Genomic DNA, 21,500 nt, shown 5'->3' with positions numbered 1-21,500 from the left:
TCAGTCCACGGACAAGGCTGCGGCCTTCCAGGGGAGTTTGAGGGTCGGTGGGGGTGAAAGGCTTGTTGGCAGGCATGTCCTGGTACATGATGTCCCTGCTTCTGAGTGGTTGGTCTGTAGACTGAGGAGGTGAGTTGACTTCACATTGGGGCACCTCCCTGTAGGGGAGTATGCAGGGCATTCCTAGAGAAGGTTAAAAAGTGGGGGTGGGGCTGTCCTGGAAATCCCTCCCAGTATGGACAGAGGAGAGAGCGGGAGAGATGGTGGATTGGAAGCCTGCCTGTAGATAGCTGAGGAGGGCAGGTGATGTCAGGAGACTGGAGACCAGGAGGGGGGGGCAGGGCAGCGCTGCAGGAGAGAGCACGAAAGAGGGGCGAGTCTATGTTTAGAAAGCAGAAGAGAGGAGAAAGTGTGCAGGCCTGCGGGAGGGATGGAATCAGAAGGGCGTGTAAGATGGGGAGGTGTCAGGCATAGCGAAAAGACCCAGAGGAAAGTAGGGGACAACCAGGCGAGAACCTGACATGGGGAAGGGGAGTCATGATCAGGGCAGAGGGGGGAGGAGGCCTCAAGTAGATATCTGAAGAGATGGGGACACGCCGCAGAAGACGGTGAGTTTACAGGCCTTGGAGACATCAGAAGGGGATAGGGGGTTAGAGCTTGCCCAGATAGAGGCTGAGCACAAGAGGGGAAAATGCGCAGGTGTGTGGAGACAGCAGGAGGGAGGGAGGTGTAAGGGCGTTTGCAGGTCTGGTGGAGGGAACAGAGGGGCTATGGGGAGAAAAGGGCCCACTGTGGAGGAAGTGGGCGGAGCCAGGTGGAAAGTGGGTGTGGCCTCTGACAAATATTTGAGCACCTGGACTTCATATTTTACAAATTAAGCATTGTGCATGGGACACCTTGTGTGCCCCAGGCAGTGTATGAAAAGCATTCACTGAATGCAACCCACCCTGCCCCAATACACTAAAGCCTGTCTGGGGAGGTGCTGGCACCTCCCTGCACAGGAAACCTATTGCCCAGGCCTCCCCTGCCGGAGTTTCGTCCAGCAGCAGGAGGTCAGACTCGGGTCTGTGGCAGCAGCTTCCATTTTGTAATGCTGAGGCTCTTTTAAACATTTACCGGGTAAGTAAATGTGTACGTCTTCTCCCTCTAGAAGGGTGGAATTCTACCCCCGCCACCAGAATTGGCAGGGGGGTAGGATTCCAAAGTGTTTGACACCAAACACGACATGTTTTGATAAAGCCATTCCAAAGTTAGCATTAACCGCGAGGATTATAATGCACTTAAGAGTATATGGTATGTCTATATCATAGAACAGCTATAAGGAAGGGATTCCGAAAGCAACAGAGGGGCTCAGCTCATGGTAGGGCACCCTCTCACACAAAACCAAGCACTCTGCCTTCAGGATTGTCATAGGAGTGACTTATAGGTTTATATGTGTCTATATATATATAGGTATACTATATCTAAGGAAGGGGTGTTTACACCACCTTACTCAGGCTGCAAGTGCAGACCTGTGATGCCATTTTGGAAGGCTTCCCAGGGGCGGCATAATACATGTTTCAGCCACTGGCAGGCTTCTGGGGTACCTATGCCCTTGGTACCTAAGGTACCATATACTAGGGACTCACAGGGGTAACCGAGTAACCAATCTGGAGTGTACCTAATGTACAGGTAACCAATTTATAGAGGGAAACGCATAGTCTGGGGCCCTGGATAGCAGGATCCCAGCCAAACTAAGTCAAAAACCATAAAAACACCAGGCAAAAAGTGGGGGTAACCATGCAGTTAGATTCCACCTTCCTACAATGGTCATCTTCTCTAGCAGGGCTGACTTCACCTTGCTGAACACTTCTTCTTGGTCCCTTCTCCATTCTGGGTCTTTCTCCGTCAAGTTTCACAGAGGCTCTGCGATGGTGGCGAGGTTGGGTATGAACCTCCCGCAGTATGTCGCCATGCCTAAGAAACTCCGAACTTCCAATGCTGTTGTGGGAGCAGGAGCAAGCTGGATGGTTTGAGACTTCCTGAGGTCGACCTTCAGCCCCACTTGGCTGAACACATATCCGAAGAATTCCATGGACTTTTTTAAGAATTGACACTTCTCTTTGTGGAGGGTCACCCCCATGATTTGCAAGGCATTGGAGGGTCGCTCGGAGCCGACGGTGATGGTCCTCGAGTGTTGCCGAGTGTATTAGAATGTCATCGCTGACATTGAGCACCCCTTGAAGACCGGACAGAACTTCCCTCACAGTGTTCTAAAAAATCTCTGCGGCCGACGATATCCCAAAGTTCAGTCTTTTATCACGCATGAGCCCCAGGTGCGTTGAAAATGTGGTGATGTACCTGCTTTCTTCGGCTAATCTTAACTGGTGATATCCGGCGTTGAGGTCCAGTTTTGAGAACCACTGGGACCCATTGAGGTCAGTCAGTGTCAAGCGTCTCTCCCTCCGTATTGCCTGGTTGGGCATTCTCATGTCTATGCAGAGCCTGATTTGACTGGGTTGCTTCGTTTTTTTCTGCTGTAACCATGGGCGACACCCAGGGGGTTGGTCCAGTGACTTTTTCTATTACTCCTTGTTGCTTAAGCTTTTGCAGGTCTTGTTCCACCAGCGGTCGTAGGTGAAACGGGATGCGCCGGTGTTGCAGGGCAACCCGCTTTATCGACGTGCCGATGTGTAGCTTTACTGGTGGTTGCTTCATGCTCCCCAAGCCTTTGAACAGCTGTGGGAATAGCTCTAGAATGTCTTCTGTCTGTAGTGTCTTTACGGCGCTTGCGAATGCTATCTGGCTTAAGTCTTCAACGGTATGACTTCCTACCAGTATATCTGCTTCCCTGTCAACCACATGGAACGTCGTTGTGACTTCGCGGTCTTCCGACTTCACTTGGACAGTCATTTTCCCCTACAGGGGGAGTGGCGTTTGGCTGCCATATGTGAGGATTCTCACCTTGTAAGTTGCGAGTGCTGGCCTTTTTTTGTAGTGTTGACTCCCCATGACGTTCACCGACGCTACGGTGTCGATGAGGGCTGTGACGGGGGACCCTGCAATTTCGATGGCACATGTAGCTGGGGACGCCGCCTACACTTGAGGTGACTTGAGAAGGATATGAGGTAGCATTCTTCCTCTTCATCTGTGGATGCGTCTTCGATGTATGGCATACGCTGTGTCAGTGTCTTCGGCTTCCTCAATGCGTCAGGCTCATCTAGTGAGAGGTGTCTCACTGATCTAGCCGGCGGTCTTCATCCGGGAATCCCTTTGTTTCGCATACAACCTCGGCACACATTCGAAAAATGATTGGGGATTCCACACTTTGAGCATATCTTGCCTTTTGCTGGGCAGTCATCTTGAGGGTGTTCCTCTCTCCCACAGTATCCGCACTGTAACTGTCGCAGTCTTCTGGTGGGCTATAGTCCCAGGCTTCCGCGAACTGGAGTGCGAGCTGCGTCCACTCGCTCTGTCTTGATTGTCAGTGCCGGTTCGGCTGGGTGGCTAGTTGTTAAAAAAAATATCTATTCATGGGAGCGTGCCAGGACGAGTATATATTCTAGGGAGATGCGCAGTTACCTGAGGATGAGTGTCCGCAGGGTCTTATTGCGGCATCCTTGGAAGGCCTGCACCCGTACTTCTTTGTTTTGGTCATCCTCAGTGCACGTGCTGCCCAGCTCTCTAAGGCGTGCGTGGAAGGCGTCCATGGATTCACCCTCCCTTTGACTGGCTTTCCGTAACTTAAAATGTTCATTGTCAGGATTGAGTTGGGGGTCAAAGTGAGCGTTAGCACTCGGACTGCAGCATCGTAGACCGTGGAAGCTCCTGTGTTCGGCAGGTGTCGCGAATACTTTGTAGATTTTGTCCCCTGCGAAATGCAGCAGCAATCACCTCTTTACTGCGCCGTCTGTCTCTCTCGTGGCAATAAAGTAGTTGTCTTGGCAGCCGATCCACACGTTCCACCTCGGTGATGCGATGGCAGGATCAATCAGTTCACTAAATGGTGGGAGCGCACTGACTTGAGAGTGCACATGCGCTGGTGGTGCCGCCGGGGGTGCTGGCTGTGGAGCTGCTGCTGTTTTAGCTGGTTCAGTCATGGTTGGGCGTGGCACGATGGTCCTCGTGGCTCAGGGCTCTCTGTTTTTTCCTTCTCAGCACTATGCTTGGTAGAGCAGTAGGTCGCGCCAATGCTTGTTTGTGCCTTTGGTTGGCGTGGTAGGCCTTGCCAATGCTTGTTTGTTCAGCTCTATGCTTGTTAGAGTGATGGGTTTTTCTAATGCTTGGTTGTTCGTTTGTCAGGCAGTTGACCGCGTGCTGCAGCGTATCTGCTGCGTGGTGATAGCGCGTTTCAGGGCTTGAAAATTATGGGCTGAGCGTGGCCTATCGCTGCTGCGCATGCGTGTGCCTCAGACTTCAGCGCGGGCTCTACCGGGGCCTCACCGGGAGCACCAGTGCACTGCCGCCTCATGCTAGGGGGATTACTTCCAAGTAGGTTGCGGGGTGTGGCGGTACCTTGAGTGACCGGCTGGTGAATTCTTGATCCCGCTCCGCCAAGCTGACGCTCTCGGGGTCTCACGCGCTGACGTGACAGATGTCAGTTGCATTTCAGCGCTGCTCTGACAGGCCGACGGGCCGGACAGTTTCACGTCAGCTGGGGGATGGCAGTTTCTTGGCATCCCATCCTCGTCGCCAGTGTCGCAATGCAAATCTATTGTGCTTGGGGTTGCGCCATGGTGTAGGCCTGCGCGCTGTGACAGACACACACGTCAGTTGGGTACTCGTGTGGGCCAGAAGTCTCGAGTGACCCCGGCCCGTTTATTTAAGCCCTCTGGCCACGCCTGGCCAGAAGGTGCTACAATGTATGAGTGTGCTTCCGGGTAGGGGTCTTAGAGGTGGCTAGCGGTGAGCAAATAGACCGCTACTATCTAGGATGTATATATTGAATGGTCATATCTTAAAGAAACGACTCAAATGTCTCTTAGACTACAAATATGGATATACTGTGCAGATTGTTGTGCAGGTCTGCTGCCTTCTCCCACAGCTGACAGACTGGGGATGTGAGAGCCCTATCAGCCCAGGTACAGGGACTAGCTTCTACTGCTCGTGTTGCCCCTCTACTTTTTGTGGGGCTAGCGAACGGGGCCACTGACCTGGAACTACACTCAAGAGACCTTGGATGTTATGCAACAGTATACCAGAGGTCTATCATCTTGGCCCTCCTCCCCTTGCTGTGGTCTGTACAGCATTCAGTGATGGAGAAGGACAAAGTGCCCAATACACACGTCCAAACGAAGATTGGCAAATTTATAATGCAACTGGCAAGTGCGGCCGGTCCCATGACATAGGGCTCACCACTGAAGCCGGGACCCTCCTTCTCTGATCTAGACACAATCTTAAAGGCCATCCAATCCTCCAAGGAAGCAGTGGAAAAGTGGAAAAAAGGATAGGAGTAGTGAGGGTCTCCACCCTAGAGGATTAGTTGACAACTCTCAAGTGCACCATCTCCCAGCTCCTCTCTAACACAGTAGTCCCGGAAACACAGGCAGAAGACATAGAGAAATGATCTAGACATAATAATCTGCATTTTGTAGGCTTTCCTAAGGATTCCAAGGGCCCCCCTCAGAAAAGTTTTCTTAAAACATGGCTGGAGTCCTGGATTCTAAAAGGGACACTGTTGCAGTGGTTTTCCTAGGGGGGCACCTCCGTGTTCCATAATTGCCCAGATACTGAATCATAAGGGCAAATCTTGACCTTTGAATCAGCCTGCATCATGATTTTTCCTGATACAATAGGGCAGTCCAGCAGTGGAGAAAATCCTATGATGATGTTAAACAAAAACTCCTCACCATGAACATTCAATATATGCTCTTCTTACCCCACCAGACTTATAGTGATCCATGACTCTAAAACAAACTTCTTCAATAACCCAGAGGAGGCCTGGGAATGGACAACTGAGAGACCAAACCGGCATGAGCAGAAGGAGCAGAAACTAAACAGGAGTTCATCTGGATCTTCTGTCACAGACTGAGCTCGCTCCCTTAGCCCTGAGTGTCCCCTAGGTAATCAGGGGACACCCACCCTGGGTCTTGGGCCGCACCTGGATGAGACCTCTGAAATTGGAACTCAGCCATAATGTCCAAAGTTGAGCTGTGTCACTGAGGGGAGACCGTGTAGCTTTGAACGCTGTGGAAGTGGTAACAAGATATATATTCTTGGCAATCACTAATTATTTTTGAGATCTCTTGCACAGGGGAAGAACTCACAACATTGCTTAGCCCATACTTATTGTAATGGTTTATGTTCTACAAGGGTTTAGGGCAACAGATACCTCAAGGGGAGAAGTGTGGGGTGGGGATCAGTTGGGGAGAGGGTTTGTTTTACATAGTTATGTTTTTTTTCTTTATTCTAGTTCCAGACCGCTTCATGTTTTCAACCTCTGACATATATGCAGCATTCCTTTCAGGGTGGGCATCAGACACAATGTAGAGTGGTCACTTATTATTTTGGCCCCTTCACACCAGCACCCCAAAGGTTTCCGTTCATTGCCTACTGATAAACTTGATGATGCCTTTTAAGATAATTTAATGGAACGTTAATGGTCTTCTTGACCACAATAAACAGACAGCTGTCCTTCACCATGCGAGGAAGCTTATGCCTGCGATGCTGAGGCTGAAGCAAACACATTGGCTAGGCACCCAACACCATCTTCTGGGCAAAATGTGGATTTGACCGCATATACCATGAGGGGTTACACAGGGATCCCAGGGAGTGGCACGCCTTTTCCACAAAACATTCCCACTGGTAGTGACTTCTCCTGTATTGGATGCACAGGGCCGGTTTGTGGGGGTTGAGGGTCTCCTTGAAGGCAAACAATATAACTTCCTCATTGTGTACATACCAACCTCGATGCCTGCCCCAGTTCTGAAGGTGATAGAAAATGTCATTTTTGTGTTTCCCCATCGGATCACTATAATAGAAGGGAAATGTAATGCCTCCATGACTCCTCTAATAGACTGATGGTGAACCAAGTATCCTGAGTAAAGCAGCTTGGGGCATGGATCAATTCACTGGGGTTTTGTGACCCTTGGAGGGTTTGACCCCCCAGAGATCTGGAGTAAATACACACCTCAGCAGCTCACCATACATCCTCACGCATAGACTTATTGCTCCTTCCTGCCCCTGATCACCATCAAATGACAGGTGCTAGGATCCTTCCGCGGGAAATCTCTTTTCATTCACCTGTAGTGGCTCAGTTAGGAAGGGTGGACGCCGTCCTCCACCACCCGGTCTACAGCCTTAACTCCTGGAGTTTGATGGACACAGCATATCCTGCACATTTGTTGACTGACCTACAGGCATACTTTGATCACAATAAGAGTACTGTCTCTTCTCCCGGGACTCTCTTTGCAGCCAGTTTCAACAATATCAGTCAACTTTACTACCCCGCAAAGCGCCTTCTCCCATCTCCACCCACCCCCTCCTCATGTTAGTGGTTACAATCATTGCTTACAGTTCCAATTTTGTCATGGGCTATTTTCAGGGGTCAGTACTGAACATGGCGGTTCACATATATTCCCTCGCGATTCATTCCATTTCCCCCATATTCGCGTCCACTTTTTGGGGCAGCCCCGATGTGTATAAACTGCTTTTTCAGCTAACATTGCTACGTCCATATCATTCTCCCACTGGGATTGTGTGGGTGGTACCCCGGAGCCCCATTTCCGTGCTATATTTCGTTTTGCAATAGCCATTGCTAGTGTAGCCCACGCTTGTTGCACCACGTTTAGGTCCGTTGGTTGCCATATATTTAAGATACAGCATCTAGGGTCTACTAGGACCTCCACCCCACTTACTTCCGAAATCTGTTCTAGTACTTGCTCCCAATATGATTGTATTTTTGGGCAATCCCATAATGTATGAAAGTATGTACCTGTTTGTCCGCAACCCTGCAGGCAAAGTGGATCAGGTGCATGCCCCAGTTTGTGTATCATGGTGCGGAAATAATATACCCGATGTAAGATTTTGAACTGTATTAATTTCAGACAAGATGGGATCGCTGCCTCCCTGGCCAATGCCAGCGCATCCATCCAATCAGAGTTGTCTATGTCCCCCAGTTCTACCTCCCACTTGCTACGTAGGACTACCGTGTCTATGTGACAAACTACCTGTCTACAGGCTTCAACATGGTATCAGTCACATTCCATCTGTAAATGCCTATTGACTTTTGCAAATACTTTCTAAAATAAATATGTAGGGCCCACTGCCTTTGGCCTAACTTTTCATAATAAACAGTTGTGAACTATGGCATCTGTAGTAACTTTTCTCAATGAACCACTTAGTTATATAGCCTTTATAGTTGGCTGGCCACATAACCAACTCAGGCTTCTGTAATGTGCATAACCTTTCCCACAAGGAATACAACCGTATTATTGCAAATATGTACAAAATTAGAGCTGACAAAATAATATGCAACCCCACCCAAGAGGGGTTACTAAGGATTTTCAAAGTGCCTATATTCTACCCCAAGGGTTTGACAGGACAGGTGTCCAAAACCAAAACCCTTGCCTACTACAGTAATCTGTGGGATTTCCTGTAGTACAATACCTGTCTACAGGCTTTAACATTGTGTAATAATCCACCTTGAAATGCCTACGTGCTTTAACATATGCTTTCACAATAAATACGTCAGGCCTGCTATCTTTGTCATAATTTTATATAATAGACAAGTAAGGCCGATAGCACTGATCATTGGCTTGTAACCATAATAAACTCAGTCCTGCTATATTGAGCATAAACGTTTCACAGGACACAAAATGCAATATAAGCTCAGTTTTTCAGTTAAATCACACAATTTCTGCCCTGGCAAATGCTGTACTCAAGGTAACCAGCATGTGAATGGAGCAAAAGCCCTTCTCACAGTGGCACGTTTTAAAGCTCTTCTTATTTATCACATAAGGTCGATTGACAGCTGTACTATCAAGCTATACATAACAAATTATGAAAAGACTAATAGCAGGATCAAACAGAGGAAAAAAGGAGTAAAAGAAGAATAGAAAAGAGGAAGTAAGAGGAAAAGGACGAAAGAGTAGGAAAGGAAAGTACAGGGGGTAAGGAAGGAAAGAACTATAGAAAAAAGAAAGATGGGAAACAAGGCACAAGAAAAAAGAATGAAGGCATAAAGAAAAAATAAAAGACAAAGGGAAGGAGGAAAAGAAAGAAGGAAAGCTAGCCTAAAAAACTAAATATTGTTTAAACGAAAAGAAATATGTAAAGAAGGTGAGACAGAAAGAACGAAGTAAGCCAGAAAGGGGGGTAGGGATAAAGGAAGGATGGCAGGAGGAGGGAAAGAAGAAAAGAAGGATGGAAAGAATTAAAGGGAAGAATCATGAAAAAGAGTTGAAGGAAGGACAAAGGACAGAAGAAAGGAAACATAATGAAAAAATGGCAGAAAGTAAGGAAGGATAGAAAGAAAATGAAATAAGAATATGAATGACAGAAAGGTATAAATAATGAGCAATAGCATGTAAGAGGAACAGACAGATCCATACTAATATTATAAAGAGAGAGCCCAAACCTTTGAGGCGGGTAATCTCAGAAACCACAGCACCAATCGCAACACCCAATACAGCGTTGGAAAGGGCAGTTGCAGCAGAAGGACATAGGCTATGCAGAAGCCCACCATATACATTTAAAAGGTAAAAGAACCGTGCCAGCAAAGTAGTTCCTTGTGGGCGTGTCTGCGTTGTGCTGGGGGCGTGACAAACGCTGGGGGCGTGACAAAAGCTGGGGGCATGTGGTATGTTCCGCCCTTCATGCCATGTCTCATATTGTGTGCTAATCCCACCCTGCTCCCTTTAAATACCCCTACACCCCAAAATCATAACCCACCCTTACTCCTTAAAATACCCCAACACCCTTCAACACTAACCCATCTTAACCATATAAATATACCCGGTACCCCAAAACCCAAACCTATCCCTAAACCCTAAAAATACCCCAGTACCCCAAAACCCAAACCTAGCCCTGAACCCTATTAATACCCCTGTACCTCAAAACCCAAACCTACCCCTGAACCCTAAAAATACCCCTGTACCCCAAAACCCAAACCTAGCCCTGAACCCTAAAAATACCAATGTACCCCGAAACCCAAACCTACCCCTGAACCCTAAAATACCCCTGTACCCCAAAACCCAAACCTAGCCCTGAACCCTTAAAAAACCCCTGTACCCCAAACCCAAACCTACCCCTGAACCCTAAAAATACCCCTGTACCCCAAAACCCAAACATAACCCTAAACCCTAAAAATAACCCTGTATCCAAAAACCCAAACCTACCCCCAAACCCTAAAATACCCCTGTACCCCAAAACCCAATCCTAGCCCTGAACCCTAAAAATACCCATGTACCCCAAAACACAAACATAGCCCTGATATCTTAAAATACCCCTGTACCCCAAAACCCAAACCTACCCCTGAGTCCTAAAAATACCCCTATACCCCAAAACCCAAACCTAGCCCTGAACCCTAAAAATACCCCTGTACCCTAAATCCCATACCTATCCCTAAACCCTAAAACTACCCCTGTACCCATAACCCAAAACTATATCTGACCCCTTAAAATACCCAAACACCCCAAAACATATACCTCAGTACCCCAAAAGATATACCTCTATACCCATACTTACCTTATCCAAACATAAAAAACATGCTTTTACAATTCATGCATTTACAACGAATTTCGTTGTAAATGTATGCGTTGTAAAAGCATATAAAATGTAATGCCATGCGTTATAATGGCATTGCGGAGTCATGGTACTTTCTTTTGAAAGTATGCGGAGTGATGGTATGCGGAACGAAAGTTGCGGAATAATGGGTGTTTACCCTCCCCCGGTAGGTACATTGGTGGCACAGCGGCCCATATCTCCAACAACATACTCATATTTTTTCACCACCCATTTGAAAAATGCACAGGTCTCTCTCATTGATGGCCAGCACCGACATACACTTTTAGACACACCTCCCGCCACAAGTACTAGAATTGCGAACTTTAGAGCTGGGGAGCTACGTTCGATTCTTAGCATCAGCTCAACATCCTGTGATTCCAAGCAAATCGCTTTGTCTCCCCGTGCCTACCACAAATTAATGTGTTCTTCTGTAATGTAAATTGTGCTCATGTCATGTTGTCGAGTTTGGGGTATATACTATTGCAAGGAAAAGTAAAGTAGGGAAACTCGAGTTCACACACTACTGAACGCGCACTCTTAAGTGCATCAGCAGTGCAATGTGAATCGGAGCGTTTCACAGGCCTGTCACAGAAATCCTACAAAACAATATACTACTGGCCGGCAGCAATTCATACCCAGACAACGTCGGGACGGGCTGTTAGTAGAAAGATAAAAAGACCATGTAGAATGAAAATAGAAAGGAAATAATGAAAGAAAGAATGATAAAGTAGGAAAGGAAGATGAAAAGAAAGAAGCCATAAGGGAACAACGTTTAAAAAAAGATACAAAGAAGGAGGGACTGAATGAAACGAGAAACAATTCCCACCAGCCTTTGTAGAAAAGGTCGTAGCTCACACTTTGTTCGGTCACTTCTTATAATATTGTTCAAGGGGGATGGAACATTATTTACCTGCCTACTCCCTTGTGATTAAATATGCATATCGTCTCATGATAACCCTACTGGCCGTGCAAATTAACATTTAAATGAAATAAAGATTTACCCAGTGTTACTGCCTCTACCTCGTAAGATTCATCATTTGCAAATCACTTTCTAAAATGTGCTCTCCTTGATATTGTCTTCAGAGTTTAAGGCCCACATGCATCAAGCATTTTTGGAGTCGCAAACGGTGAGATTCCTTAAAATCGGCTGTTTGCGATTCCAAAAATGCTTTTTTGGATGCATCAAGCAATTTTAGAAATCGCAACATTTGTGCGACTTCTAAAATATGATTGCTTTTAAGAAATCGCAAATTTGCGATTTCTTAAAAGCAATGCATGATTACTTTTGAAATTGCGAAATCGCAATTAGGGGGTCAAATTTACAGAGTGGTTGAACCACTCGGTAAATTTGCAAAAAGTGTTTAAAACGCTGAAAATGCATTTTTTACAACATTCATGTTACGGACACACATGTCCTTAGGACATGTGTGTGTGAAACATGATGCGAAAACTACATTTCAGGGGTGCAGGAGGGGGCCCTTTGGACCCCCCCCCTGCACCCATGAAATGCATTAACAAATTGCGATTTTCAAAGTGAAAATCGCAATTTGCTAATGCCTTCCCATTGCTTCCTATGGGCCTTTTGGCCCATAGGAACCAATGGGAATAGCGAATTCGCAAATTGTATTTCGGTAATTTATGCGATTCGGTAAAAATTGAGATTTTTACCGAATTGCATAAATTTACCGAAAATAACCATGCATCCCGTTTTGCAAATTCTAAAATGCGAATCGCTATTTTTCGCACTTTAGAACTCGCAAAATCCCGGGATGATGCATGTGGGCCTTAGTTCTCTAAAGTCCATTCTCTGTTTTTACAACAACAAGGATAAAAGATATTCAGGGGTGGAAATATTGAAGTGGGCATAGGGACTAGAGATTCTTGGGGTCATATGTACAAGGAGTTAATGCCGCATTAGCGGCACTTTTCTTATGGTTTGGCAGCAAGATTTTTATCGTCTTACATACAAGCTGCCGCAAATCTGTTAGCTGCAGTTTTCCAGTGAAAAACGTCCATTATAAAGATCGCCACTTCTGTTAGCAATAATGACAGGCAAGGGAGGCATTCCCGTGCAAAAACTGCTGTTAACCCCACTTAGCGACTTTTACAAGGGGATTCCTTAAGTTTGAAGGACCAATAAAACAGCCTCTAATTCAGAGGCCGTTTTTTAAGAACAGAAAATAGCTGGTCTTAAAAAGGGAGGTAACCCTTGGGGCCAAATTTCAGCAGGTTTTGTTGCTGGACCGCGCTGCAAGCAATGTTGCTGTGCTGCCCTGCAACAAAACTACAGGGCAGGACTGCGCACCATCAATAAGATAGTGCGCATTCCTGGGCCTCACTCATGAAATGTGTTGCAACAAGACAGCGTTTGTGCAACACTTTTCACTACCCCCTTCTTGCGACACCACAGATGTGCTGTATTTACTGGGCAGCGCTCCATGACACAAGTAATGACAGATACGTTTGGAATCTTGTCTGTCCTAGCTAAAGTCACCCATTGCTGCAGTCGTGTCACAACCATGACGCAACTCCAGCAATGAATGGGGTCAGCCTATACCTGTGGCACTTTTCACCATTATGCCTGCCATAATGCAGGCATAAGGTACTGATGCAGTGCCTTTCTTGAGGGGTGCCCGGGTGTCAGCGCAGTTGGAGATCCATCGGTGGCGGTTGCGTGCTGTGGTGTCATCGTCTGTAAGCATTGGCGGAGTAGTGGTGCTGAGGGTGTTGACGAGACGTACTCCCGTGGCCTTGATGCAGCTGTGAGGGGGCGATGATGGCGGTTGTGTACTGTGGACAGGGTGAAGACGTTACGTATACAATGATGGTCTGTCCAGGAGAGTCCAGTGGTGTGGCTGTAGTTGATGGTCCCGACGGTGAAGGAGACTTGCTCGACCATGTGTCCTGCTATGTGGCTTGCTGCGGTGACTAGCTGCTTGAGACTGATGTTGGGGAGCTACCCCTGGAGGGGGTAATGTTCTGGTCACTGGGGTTGTCCAGGTGGAACTTGAGTTTGCCGAGTAGGATGCCGTTGGTGGATGGGAGAGCCTGGTGTGCAATAAGGTCTTCAGTGCTATCGGAGAATGTGTGTCCATGGCCCGGGAGGCCTGCAGATGAGGGTGCTGCAGAAGATGGGGTTGGGGTTGGTCCGAATCTGGAAGTTGAGGTGTTCTTTTGGAACTCCCTTCCCCCCGCCCTCCGCCTCCTCCCATCCTACGTCCATTTTAGAAAATCTTTGAAAACCTGTCTTTTTTCGTTAGCTTACAACTAGCTCACCCGATCTGTACTGGATAGCCCTCCCACACCAGCGCCAAGAAACCGTAGGTGAACGTGCGCTTTACAAGTCCCATTTATCATATCATCATCATATCATATCATATCCATGGTCACCGCTGGGTCATTAGAGTGCATGGTCAATCGGAGTGTGCTTCTGTAGGTGATGGCAATGCCTCCTGGACGGTCGGGGTGGTCCTTGTGGGTGATTTAGTAGCCAGCAGTGATGGAGATGGGGATGTCCGGTCTGAAGCAGATGTTGGTCCTGGCAAGCGATGTGGCATCCAGGGTTGATGGCGAGGAGGGTGCTGGTGCCGTAGGGGTGGAGTGTCCAAGAGGAAGGGTCCTTGGTGCTGAGTGCGGGCCCGGGTCAGACGGACGCAGACTGTCTTGCCTATGGTTTGCCTTTGGCATGGGAGACGTGAAGTAAACAGGAACACAGGTTGCAGAAGAAGAGTTTTATTCAATAGGGAGGAAACAGCTTATACAACCACTAAGCTGGCAGTCCCCAGGAGATCTCAGTAACTACCACATACAGAATATGGAACACAGATAGAAAGCATAACAATTCTAGAGTAGGAAGGTGATGTCATCTAAAAGGGATACTACACATCTAAAAGGGATACTTCACACCTCCCCCCCTTAAAAATGAAAAAAAAAACAAAGAGAAAAAAAAAGAGAAAAGAAACAGACAAAAAAAACTAATGAATAAAATCACGTAATTTAACAGGAGTTGATTTAACACGGGAACTCCTTCTTAGAGGCACATCAGTAAATTGTACATTATAGTTGGGAACAACAGTGTCAGTACAATGCGAGAAAGAAACTTGTCCAGGAGGAACCGGAACATGAGATGGAGAAACCACAGTGTTGGAGACAAAAACATCATTGTTTCTAGGAGAAAGTTGAACATCACCACAAAATGTGTCTAACAGAGCGGGGTAGGAGTTATCACCAGGAGTAATTAAAGAGGGAATTGAAGAAGGTAGAGAATCCATTTGCACATTTGGCGCTCTGCACAAGGAAACTCTCCGAAAGTTCCACACCTTACCACCATCCACCCTGACAGCTTTACTAAAAACTTCAGTGACCCTACAAGCATCTGACCATTTGTTCCACCTAGAACAACAAGATTTGCCGAACTTGACTCGTACCAAATCGCCAACCTTGATGCCGGGTCTAGAAACAACAGGATAATAAGAAGAACGTCTCATCTTTTCTTGATATTTCAACACATTATCTTTGACCAATGAAGGATCAACATCAAACTCAGGAGGAATTTTTAATTTCATCCACCAGGGTAACAATTTTGAGCCAGGTTTGCGACCTTTTAACAGCTCAAAAGGAGAAAAACCTGTGACGGAGTTAGGAGAAGTACGATACGAGAGGAGAGAAGCACAAAGAGTTTTCCTCCAATCTAATTTACTTTTGATGGCTAGTTGTATAGACTCCTTGATGACCCTGTTAAAGCGCTCCATTTGACCATTGGCTTGAGGGTTGTAATTGGACACCCTTTTATGTACCACTCCACACCTGTCAAGAAACGATAAAAATTCACTACTAACAAATTGCGGACCATTGTCTGATACCAGCTCGGCTGGAATCCCTTCCCTGCAGAAAACTTCATCAAGAAATTCGACAACCTGGGATGAACCAATCTTGTCCACAACCTTTATCTCCGGCCACTTGGAGAAGTAATCAATCAGTACTAGAATAAAAACAGATCTATTGTCAGACAGGTCGAGAGGGCCAACGATATCAATTCCAAGTGCACATGGAGTACACAATAGGTGAAATATCAGATTTAGCAGCCAAAGGTTTAACAGTCTTATCACTGCTGGAACAGGGAGAGCATGAGCTAACCCATTTGTCTACCATTCTATCGATGCCAAGCCACCAGTAAAATTCACGGATACGTCTTTTAGTGTTAGACATCCCCATGTGACCCTCATGCGCCATCAAAATTATTTTTTCACGTAAACCAGAGGGGGGTACTATTTTATCACTCCTGGTTACAAAACCCTGATCAAACATGAGTTCCTCTTTTATTTTACTAAAAGATAAAACATCACCAGAAAGTTTTCTTTCTTCAGGCCATCCTTGCTTCAGAAAATCCACCACATTGGACAGGGAGACATCTTGAGACATAGCATCCCTCCAAGCAGACTCAGAGATAACACTAGACGTGGCATTGCATTTTGCATCATTTACATCATCAATGGTTAAAACTACATCAACATCTCGAGGAGAGTTTGTTACATCCAAAGAAACACAAGGCAATCTGGACATGCAATCAGCATGGACATTTAGACGACCAGGCACATATTCCACAACACATTGAAACTCTTGTAACTTGGCAGCCAAACGTGCTAAACGTGCTGTCAAAGTACGACCACCACCAGCAGCCAACATGTTTATTAAAGGTTTATGGTCAGTTCGCAAACGGAATCTTGTTCCCCAAATAAATTGCCTGAAATGTTCGACGGCCCAAGTACACGCCAAAAGTTCCTTCTCTATGGTGCAATAATTGAATTCTGCACCACGAAGGGTACGAGAGGCATAAGAAACAACATATTCCTCACCAAAACTCTTTTGCATCAGTACAGAACCAAGGCCCACATTACTCGCATCCACGCACACAATGCATTCTCTACCCAAATCAAAAGGCCTCAGGAAGGGAGCATTGATGATCTCTTTTTTAAGCAACTCAAAAGCACTCTGTTGTTCATCTTTCCAAATGAATTTTGCATCTTTTTTTAATAACAATCTTAAAACATGGACTTTAGAAGAGTAGTCTGAGACAAATTTGCTATAAAACTCGGTAAGACCCAGAAAAGACACTAATTGTTCTTTATTACTAGGGGCTGGAGCCTTAGTTATGCTCAGGACGTGATTGAGTTTGGGTTTGATACCCTGAGCAGAAATATCATGTCCCAAATATTCCACAGTGCTCCGTCTAAATTTGCATTTTGAAAACTTCAAAGTCAAACCTTTTGCTTTAACGGACATTAGTACTTTGTCCAGGTTTCTATCATGGTCCTCAAGATCTTTTCCATATATCAAAATGACGTCTAGGAAGGCTATGGCATTGTCACAGTCCTCCAATACCTCTTTCATAAGCCGTTGGAATACTGAAGCCGCACTAGCTAAACCAAAAGGCATGCGACGGAACTGGAACATGCCCTCAGGAGTTATGAAAGTGGTGAGGAACTTAGAATCTTCATGGAGTAGAACCTGGTGATAAGCACTAGCTAAATCTAAAGTTGAGAAAATGCAAGCACCAGAAAGAGTAGAAATTAGTTCATGAATGTTAGGTAACGGATGTCTATCCACCCAAATTTCACTGTTCAAACTGCGGAGGTCGACACATAGACGAAGTTGCCGTTACTTTTAATTGACAAAACTACTGGGGAAACCCAGGGGGAGGACTCAGTTGGTTCGATAATACCTCGAGTCACTAGATCCAATAAAATGGTTTTTAACTTGTCACGATAGGCCAAGGGTACATTCCTAACTCTATGTCGGACTGGTGTTGCATTTTCCTTTAATATGATTTTATGTTTAAAATTTACAAATTCACCCAAAGTGTCAGAAAAAATCTCTGGGAACTTGTTTTTGACTTGAACAGTAAATTCATCCTCAGCAGGGGGTACTATGTACACAGGTGGAGAAGCATTGGGGTCTAATTTAATTCTCAACTCGTGTTGATGTAGCCAACTCAGAATAGAAGCACCTTTGGATGCTACATAAACTTTCCCTTTGATGTTATTATCTTTAAATTTTATATCTGCCCACATGTATCCTAGCAAATCAATTTTCCGACCAGTATATCCACCTGGACGAACATCCGATGGCAGTAGACATGAAGAATTCCAGTGTCTATTAAAAATATCACTGCCAATTATGCTATACCAAGCACAGGAGTCTATAAGCATGGTGATTTCTATACCATTAACCAATATTTTGTCCTTGGGAAAACCTTGACATTTAGAGTCACCAACACACAACAAAGTGTTGATTTCCTGAATTTCTTCAGGATTCCCGTAATCGGACTCAGTTAACAAGTTCACTTTCATGTGGAGATCTGCACATTTTACTGAAATGCCCAGGCTTTTTACATTTAACACAAATTTTATTCCACGCTGGACAACCTTTATAATTACCAACGTGATCATTCGCACCGCACCTATAACAAATAATAGGGTTTTTCTTGCTAGTGAATTTATTGTCTCTTGGAAAGTACTCTTTTCTAGTTTGAGTGAAAGGAAATTTTCTTTGATTATGGATCTCTTTTACTAAGGCAACTTCTGGGATTATTGCTTTAGTCTTAACATCATGGCCTCTGATCTCACTGACAAAGAGTTCCGATTGTTCAATCCCTTTAGCTATATTCAAAACAGCATTTAGAGAAGACTCAGTTCCCATCCATAAACGTTCCTGTATTTTTTTGCTTTTGGTCTTCATCATTAATTGGTCTCTTAGAACCTGCTCGAAATTATTTGTTTCAAAAGCGCAAGAACGAGCTAAGGTTCGTAATGCAGCTACGTAGTTTTCAATTGACTCATCGTCTTTCTGCGCTCTGGAATAAAATGTAAACCTTTCCATAACTATATTTATTTTCCTACCAAATCTAGTAGCTAACTGTTTTACAACAATCTCAAAAATATTAAAATCACCTGCTCCATCGATGGAAGGTAAGTTTTCCAACTCTTTAAGGCCTGCGCCACCTAAACAATTTTTTAAAAGGGCTAATTTTCTTTTGGGAGAACATCCATCTTCCTCCACTACATCCACATAGGCTAGAAATGTGGGATACCACAGGTCCCATTCTACCTTAGGATCCCCAGCAGTAGGCAAAAAATGAGAAGGAGCAACAATATTATTTGACATTTCCACTAGTAAACAGGAAGCTTGAATACAAAGGTAAATTAAAACTGGAGAGAAAAAAAAAAATGAATCAATAATGGTCGCTAGTTAAATATTAGGAATACAATAAAACAGTATTGAAAATAATAAATTAATAAAATAAACGTAGTCACCGTGGTCAATTTCGTTTCTTGAGTAGAGTTTCATGCAAGCAGTCAGATAAGAAAAGTGGTGATGCAGCAGTACAATACGTGTAGATGTTCTTTGTAAACTGTAGAAATGAAGAAATAATTAATAGTCAACACAGCGTATGCGCCGCGAATTGAACACGAAGTGAAGAGAAGAAAAAAAAAAATCAGCGAGATGACAGCTACGTGACACTTTGACCTTTGCGTGGCGCTAATACGTTTGAAGTAGCGTCGTGTAGAATGCTGATGTAGAGCAGACACGCAGCAGAGAGGTAGAACGCTGAAGCTCAGACGTTAATGCCAACCATGGAGCTCAACGCGAGGGCTGAGGTTCGCAGACGCACACGCGGCAGAATGTCAGGTCAGATTTGAAAATATACAGATCGTGCGCTTCCAATGTTCCTCAGTAGTTTAAACAAAATAATCCCAATTACGCTAGAAATCACACAGCGCAAAACAGTAAAAAACAGTCACAGGAATTGTTGAAACAAAATACGCAGTAGCACGCAAACATGTCAAAGAAAGGCACGATGATTAAAATTTATGGAAGCACATCTCTGTAGACTGCCGCGGGTGCGATCAAAGCACAGAATTAATTACTGCCGCTGGTGCGATCGTTTTACACGTAAAAAAAAAAATATTGAAATGAAATACCTTTAGAAATGCGTGAACGCTGTTCCTCAATTATATTTAAAAAAAAAAAAAATACTTCTTCTATCAGGTAAAGGGTGAGTCCTTCTTCATGGTATCCCGATCGTCGCCAGTTTATGAAGTAAACAGGAACACAGGTTGCAGAAGAAGAGGTTTATTCAATAGGGAGGAAACAGCTTATACAACCACTAAGCTGGCAGTGCCCAGGAGATCTCAGTAACTACCACATACAGAATATGGAACACAGATAGAAAGCATAACAATTCTAGAGTAGGAAGGTGATGTCATCTAAAAGGGATACTACACATCTAAAAGGGATACTACAAGACGCCCATTACAACGCAGGCATTACATCGTAATTCCTTTAGAACGCAAATCCAACAAACGCAGATGCCTTAACATCGCATTCCATTACAACGCATTGTGAGGTCAGTGATGGGGTATTTTTAATTCGTAGGGTGGGTATGGGTTTCGGGTATCAGAGATGTAATGTGGGGTATTATATGGGGTAAAATTTGAATGTGTTTTGGGGTCAATCATGAAAATTGGGGTGTGCATTTGGGTCAAATATGATTTTTAGGGTGTGTTTTGGGGACTCAAAGGTGAATTTTAGGGTTCAGGTTTTGCTTTGGGGTGCAAGGGTTAGTCTTAGGGTTGCACTTACTGAAGTGGGAATAGTAATGTTTACATCTCCGCAATCCAACACCTTCCCTACTGTTGCAATATGCCTAGTATTAGTATGCATTGTAATGGAATGCAATATAATGGTATGTGTCATAACTCCATATATATCTTTGGCACACCAATGGTACGCCCGCTGCGCATGGCCGCACAGCGTCCGCCATTGAGCTGTGCTGCGGGAGGGTGGGTAAGGGGGGTACTGCACAGCTGGGAGGTGGGAAACGCCGGAAAGAAAACTGGATGGGATGTGGGTGTGTGTGTGAGTGGGTGTTGTAAATATTTAGATGGGAGAAATCTTACCTCGAGGCCGGGTCCCGTGTCTTTGTTTTTCCTGCTTTCCTCAATCTGCTTCCAGGAAGTAGGCAGCCATGCTCACTCCCCTAATCCAATCACAACGATGCAATGCGGCGTTGGGATTGGTCATTGGCGCCAGAACGAGGCGTTCAGCCAGGGGCTGGAGGTGTGGGCATGACTGCTTTGTGAAGCCTGAGCGGGCCGACCAACCAGTTACTGCACACTTGAGTGGGCATGCCACTCCACCCCTGCCCTGCTCCTTGAGTGGAGCAGCCCTACCCACCCTCCCGCCCGCAAAGGAAACATGGCACGATAACATCAGGAAGTTATCATTAGGTGATCATTGTTCCTCTTCTTGCACTGCTTGGAAGCAGTGGGGTGAAGCTCTACCGCCATAGCGGATGAGCCGACACTGGTGATGTGTCATCTACAGGTGCTCGGCCTGGGCGACTCGACCCCCTGGCCTCCTCTGCTACGTGTCCCACCTTCTTCTTATCTGGACATTGACACTGTGGTGCAATCCGCTAAACTCTCCAAATCTGTGACTCAACCAGTAGGAGCCTCAGCCAGGTGGGATTTCACAAGCGTGGGCACAGCAGTCGCCGCCAAGTCCTCTGTTAAACCTCCTGATGCAGTTGATGCAGCAAGGCTCCCTTAGGCGTGACCTTGCAGCGCTCTCGCAACACAAGTCTGGCGCGGCTCACACAACCCTCCACAACATCCGGGCAGTGCAACCTCATCTGACTTGTGATGCAGAGAGGTGCCGCCCACTATTGGTAATCCTCTCTGTGCACCAGTGTAGTGGTGGATTGTAGTATGCGATGCACACCTCCCTACAATGGT

Source organism: Lissotriton vulgaris, chromosome 2_1, assembly GCF_964263255.1.
Source record: "Lissotriton vulgaris chromosome 2_1, aLisVul1.2, whole genome shotgun sequence".
Lineage (NCBI taxonomy): Eukaryota > Metazoa > Chordata > Amphibia > Caudata > Salamandridae > Lissotriton > Lissotriton vulgaris.
This window is presented reverse-complemented; position numbering follows the sequence as displayed.